Below are 6227 nucleotides of genomic sequence, written 5' to 3' on the forward strand. Positions count from 1 at the left end.
CTTCAGCAGCAGTCCTTCCAATGAATATTCAGGACTGATTTCCTTTAAAAGGGGCTAGTTGGATCTCCTTGCAGTCGAAGGGATTCTCAAGAGTCTTCTCCAACACCACAGATCAAAAGCATCAATTCTTTGGCGCTCACCTTTCTTTCTAGTCCAACTCTCAGATCCCTACATGACTATTGGAAAAACCATAGCCTTGACTAGACGGACATTTGTTGGCAAAGTGACGTCTCTGCTTTTCCATATGCTGTCTAGGTTGGTCATAACTTTTCTTCCAAGGAGTAAGTGTCTTTTAATTTCATGGCTGCAGTCACCATCTGCAGTGACAAAGGTATTAGAAAGCCTCAGTTTTTCCTGACAAGATCTTCCTTCTGTCTCACTTTCTGGTTCAGTGGAGAGGCAGGTTTCCTTCATATCACATTCTCCATGAGCAAAGATTCAGTCCTTTCCAGCTCCCAACCCCAGTGTGCACCTTGCTGCCACTCAGCAGTAGAGACAGTCCCAATGGTCCCCAGCTTCTCTGAATGATGAGGCTAGAGAGTCGCAGGAGGCTGGTTCACTGGAGAGCACTTTGACTTGACTGTGGACACATGTTGTGAGGGTAGGTCAGTGAATTCTGCGACTGGGCTCAGGTGGCTCAGTGAAGGTTTACTTCCCTGAGCTGCCTTCAACCTCAATTTAAGCAATTTATTTATAGTTGGAACCATGTCATTTTAACCTGAACTTAACGTGAATTGAACAAGCCAATTGACAATGCAGTGATCACCAACTCTGAAGCCCATTGTTTTACAGGAAAAAAGATGCATAGGTCTTTGGGAAGAACTGGATAGGGACCAAGGTGGTGGTAGATGTGTGGGAAGAAATTTTCAGAAACAAAGATAAATGGTTTGTGTTTTAGAGGAATAAATAGGTCAATGTTCCAGACACTCCATTTCATTAATCAAGTTGGCAATAGTATCAACAAACTCAATTGCTAGTAAATGATTATCTGATTAAAATGGCAAGAAGAATATGCCCAAGTAGGTAGAATAAAGATTTAAAATACTCCCAAGGCATTCTTTTCTGATGGTATCAATAGTATGTTGGGGAACATTTTGCCAGAAAAAAAAAATCTCAAGGATGTGCTTATTCTTCACAGATTATACACTCCCTTGTTCTCTTGTAAATTATACTGATCTACTAAAAAAGATAAAAATAAACTATATGTTCAGGGGTCATTTCTATAGTTCATTACTGGAGAAGTTTCTCTGAACGTGTAGAGCACCAGAAACCACGAGAAGGAGATGCAGCGTCCTCTCCCGAGTGTGAAGCCGGCTCGGTGTTGCTTCTGCAGCTGCCATCAGCCACCGATGATCATTCTTCTCTTCCTTTTGGAGAGTAAGAGGGGGAGAGTGTAGTCTGAGTGGTTAAAAAAAAATACTAAACAGACCTCCGATATCCTTGTTCATGCTACTAAAAATAGACTTCCTAAGATTGTATGGTTTTTCCAGTAGTCACATATGTATGAGAGAGTTGGACTATAAAGAAAGCTGAGTGCTGAAGAACTGATGGTTTTGAACTGTGGTGTTGGAGAAGACTTTTGAGAATCCCTTGGACTGCAAGGCAATCCAACCAGTCCATCCTGAAGGAAATCAGTCCTGAATATTCATTAGAATGACTGATGTTGAAGCTGAAACTCCAATACTTTGGCCACCTGATGAGAAGAACTGACTCATTGAAAAAGACCCTGATGATGGGAAAGATTGAGGGCAGGAGGAGAAGGGGACAACAGAGGATGAGATGGTTGGATGGCATCACCAACGCGATGGACATGGGTTTGGGTGGACTCCGGGAATTGGTGATACACAGGGAGGCCTGGCCTGCTGCGGTTCATGGGGTTGAAAAGAGTCGGACACGACTGAGTGACTGAAGATTGTATTGTGTTACATTATCGATGTATTTTGTTGTACCATTCCCAAACATTTAGGGTAGATAATCACTAAGTGAAAATCAGATGCAATTTGCTCAAATCTCGGATAAGAAAGAAGTGTTCTTTTCACTCTACCCAGGGAGTAAGAAAGTGACCAAGAGAGGCATTGACTAAGCCCACCCTCTCGCTCCAGGGACAGGCACGTGAAGTTGCAGATGGACACAGATGAGAGTCTGGGACATTCAAGCTCCAAGCCCTGGGCCTTCAACGCCTCTGTCTCCTGCACTTGACTGACTCACTGCTACAGTCTGGTTTGTCTGGTCTCTGTTCATCTGCTGCTCTTGCTTAACTAATCTATTATGTATCAGCAGATGGCTTTCCCAGCAACACTTCTGCAATCTCTTTCTCATGAAGGTGTTTGCAAGTCAGCTCTCCCTCTGACACCTTAGTCAGCGTAATATTGTTTCCTGTATAGATGAATGTTGCGTCTGTCCCAAGATCAGTGATCTGGCAAACTCAACTATCCCGAACATAGGCCAGAATAAATAGGAAGATAAAAAGTCAACGAGCCACTAAGGGAAACTTACAGAATATCTACACAAAATCTTGCTCATTTTGCTCACAGAAGAATCTCCAACTCAGGGCTTAGTTACTTTCATTTTACATACAAGTCGGACATGCCATTCAACCAACTTCCTCTGTAGCATCACAAGAAAAGCAGCAAATATGCAGAGCGGAGAAAGATGGCTGGTAAAACAGGTACACTGGCAATAACCAAAAAACAAAAAACAAAAAACAAAAAAAAAACCTGACAACTGCTTTGGATGCAAAAGTGAGAACTTCAAAAATGTACAACAGAATGAAGGAGCCATCACTGTACATCAGAGTGTGAGACTCACAAATCCCCTGAGGCAGCACTGATGTGCTTCCCAGTGGAACGGAGTCATCTGGAAAAGGTTAAACTACTATTTTGAATTCCAGATAAGAAGGCAGAATGTATATTGCCCATCACATAAAGTTTTCCAATGAAAATGGCTGAAATAAAGGATTTCATTCATTCCTTTATGAAATAGACATCAACTGTTCACCATGTGCCAAAGAGGCTTTCATCCCCTGCTGCTGCTTCTTTTTTTTTCAATTTAGATAACTGCAGCCTGGAAGATAAGCAATCTGCTCAATCCTAATGACCTTCTCAAAGTTACTCCTGGACTAAGCCAGGCCATAAAGACAGGGAGTCACAGCCCAGTGCTCTTCCTCCTGCAGGCTTGCTGCAGCCTCAGACAGCTCTGAGGGGCTGTCTGTCTGAAACCTGTGGCTTCATTCACTGTCAGACACTTGGTGGAAACAACAGATATTCAGACCTGGGGACGCATTGTCTCTGTTCTTAATATAAAGAATAAGGCTGTCTCTTGTTAAGTTCTGGGCTTTGTGAGTCATAGAACTGACTTCCTTCGCCTTAGTACCAGAAGGCAAGAGCTAAGACTGTGATCCACTTCTCATCATTGAAGGGACTTGAAGGGGGTTATTTTGCACACTGTGTTCTGATTCCATACCTTTTGTTTTCCAGTTGCCTCATCCATCTCACTTATTTTGAATGTATATCTTCTTGCTCTATAAGTGAAAGTGAAAGTGTCCGACTCTTTGCGACCCCATAGACTACACAGTCCATGGAATTCTCCAGGCCAGAATACTGGAGTGGGTAGCCTTTCCCTCTCCAGGGGAGCTTCCCAACCCATGGATTGAACCCAGGTCTCCCACATTGCAGGCGGATTCTTCCCAGCTGAGCTTATAGTTTATTTTTATTTTTTTTTAAGCTTGTACAGAACTCACTGTGTGCTGGATGCTATTCTAAGCCCTTTACAAATATTAACTCATTTCTTTCTCATAATTATGCATGCACTATCCATTTACAGATCATTAAAAGCTGGCACTGAGGGATTGCCTATCATGCTGCTGCTGCTGCTAAGTCGCTTCCAGTCGTGTCCGACTCTGTACAACCCCATAGATGGCAGCCCACTAGGCTCCACCATCCCTGGGATTCTCCAGGCAAGAACACTGGAGTGGGTTGCCATTGCCTTCTCCAATGCATGAAAGTGAAAAGTGAAAGTGAAGTCGCTCAGTCGTGTCCAATTCTTAGTGACCCCACGGACTGCAGTCTACCAGGCTCCTCCGCCCATGGGATTTTCCAGGCAAGAGTACTGGAGTGGAGTGCCATCGCCTTCTCTGGATTGTTTATGGATTGCAATATATTTTCGTATTTTCCATAAAGACTTTCTGTAGATTAAGAGATAAGAAAATATATTGCAATCCATAAACAATTAGCTTGTATAGTTAACTGGAACATTTACTTAAATGCTCATCTTTATTTCCCAGCAGGGTCAGATATACCAGACATAGAAATGTATATACTTACATTCAAGTAATTTGAAAGTTTTTATGGTATTCTTCAGGTTCTTAAGACACATTGTGATCTAACCGGGCCACTGACAGCTAAACCTGGGTGGGAAATCGCTGGTGATCTGATGCTCCCTGGCACACCTTCCTCCCGGTCTTCTGAGGGGCATGTTTCCCACCTCTTTATTTAGCAGGCTGTAGTTCATGCCGGCCCTGGTGAATGGCCTCAGTCATACATCTTATTGGTTAACAGTGCTGTGCGCTGCCTGAGAATAAGTAACCCAAGTCTCCAAGGGTCCTGAGAACTGAGGAAAGGCTTTTCCATGATTGTTTCAGGGATTCTTTTTGAGGTGTTTAGTGCAGTGTGCTGTAAATTGTTTCTTGAATTATTGAAATCATGGGCATCCGGGTTGACTAGCCGAATAAACCAGAGTGAGTCCTTTACTCCCCAAGGGCAGTGCTGGGTTGATACACACCCCTGCTTTGGCTCTGGACAGTGTAGAGGCTGAAAGAGGTTTTATCATTTCAGACAAAATTAACCTCATTCCCAGGTACAAAATGGCAAAAAAAAAAAAAAAAAAAATCAGTTATCCACTTTAAAATCACTTTAAAAGCCACTTTTAAAGCCCAAAAATGAGAACAGAAAAGAAACAGAAGCTCAGTTCTTGATGATACTAAGATAAATGTATTTCTCCTAAACCTAGCAAACCCAGGTCTCCTGTCTCTTCTGCATTGCAGGCACATTCTTTACCGCTGAGCCATCTGAGAAGCCCAGGCCATCAGTGAATAGAGGCACTGTCACCTACCAGAGTGAAGAGACACCCAGTGGAGATAAAGATAGAGGCGGACACCAGTGGGGAGCTCCTTGGTTAGATCAGCAGCACGTCTGAAAGGTTCAGGAATAGAGAAACCAGGTACCGAGAAAGGCCTGGGGGATCCTAAGCCGTCCCTCTGAGCCAGTTTTTGAGTGGAGACCTGGGATCATATTGGTATCTGGGTTCATTATCTTCAGATTGTTAAGGTTCCACTTCTCCAAAACACAATCCAACTGTTTACATATATTTTATAAATTTGAAATGTAATATTAATCATAATTGTTGCTAAAATCTCATTATGTTCTAATGATTTCTAAACTTTTAGAGGTTGTACGCATGCTATTTGGACTCTTTGATCAAAAACTCTTGCTTGACATTCAGAGAAACTGAAATGTTATCTCAGTGCTCACAACGGTTTCAAGTCAATTAAGTAACACTACTTAAATTTGTTAAATTTGCATTTTTCATTGCTGTTACTCTCATTCAAAAACATAGCTTAAAAATAGATCATTAAAAAAGGGCGATGAAAATGTAGTGTGCACACTGCAACTAAGAGTGAAAGTGGAAATATAGACAGGGAGCCGAACTCCAGGGTAAATATAGGATGTGAATCTGCACGGGTTAGAGTAAGGGAAATTAAACGTGTGATGATTCTGCACAAGCAGCCAATTAAGGAGAGTGTGATTAAGTATGATGATGAATATAAGATAAATGAACTTTATTGGAAAATTGATCCCCTGCCTCCAGCCCCAGTGCATTGTCTGTTAAAACACTTGTCTATAGTGACATATAGCCCTAGAGGTTTTCTGGCACAATGACTGTGCTTGTAAAATCAATCACAGTTTTACAGAGCTATGCAAAAGAATACTATTCATTACATAAACTGCGGGATTTTTTTTCCTAAGGGCAGATAAATGACCGATGTGATAGACCGATATTTGTTCATGTTTTACATCTCCTTCCCTTTATTGCTACGAAGACTTTAAAACCAAAAAAGGCCAATGTTGTGTGCTTTATTGGAGAGAAAGCAGAATAATTTTGAAGAAAAATATGTTCAAACAGCCTGATCACTAGGTATCTATAACTATATAATACTGAACAAAACAGTG

At 41.9% G+C, this 6227-nt stretch overlaps 1 non-coding gene across 1 annotated transcript; it reads left to right on the forward strand.

The window, feature by feature from the left end:
* Positions 1–1190: 1190 nt before the first annotated feature.
* On the forward strand, positions 1191–1407 carry LOC138441941 (small nucleolar RNA U3). The gene has a single exon (XR_011257502.1). It is a non-coding gene; the product is annotated as a small nucleolar RNA U3 (small nucleolar RNA).
* Positions 1408–6227: the final 4820 nt, after the last annotated feature.

The sequence above is a fragment of the Ovis canadensis genome, chromosome 5 (genome assembly GCF_042477335.2).
Source record: "Ovis canadensis isolate MfBH-ARS-UI-01 breed Bighorn chromosome 5, ARS-UI_OviCan_v2, whole genome shotgun sequence".
In the NCBI taxonomy this organism is placed as follows: Eukaryota; Metazoa; Chordata; class Mammalia; order Artiodactyla; family Bovidae; genus Ovis; species Ovis canadensis.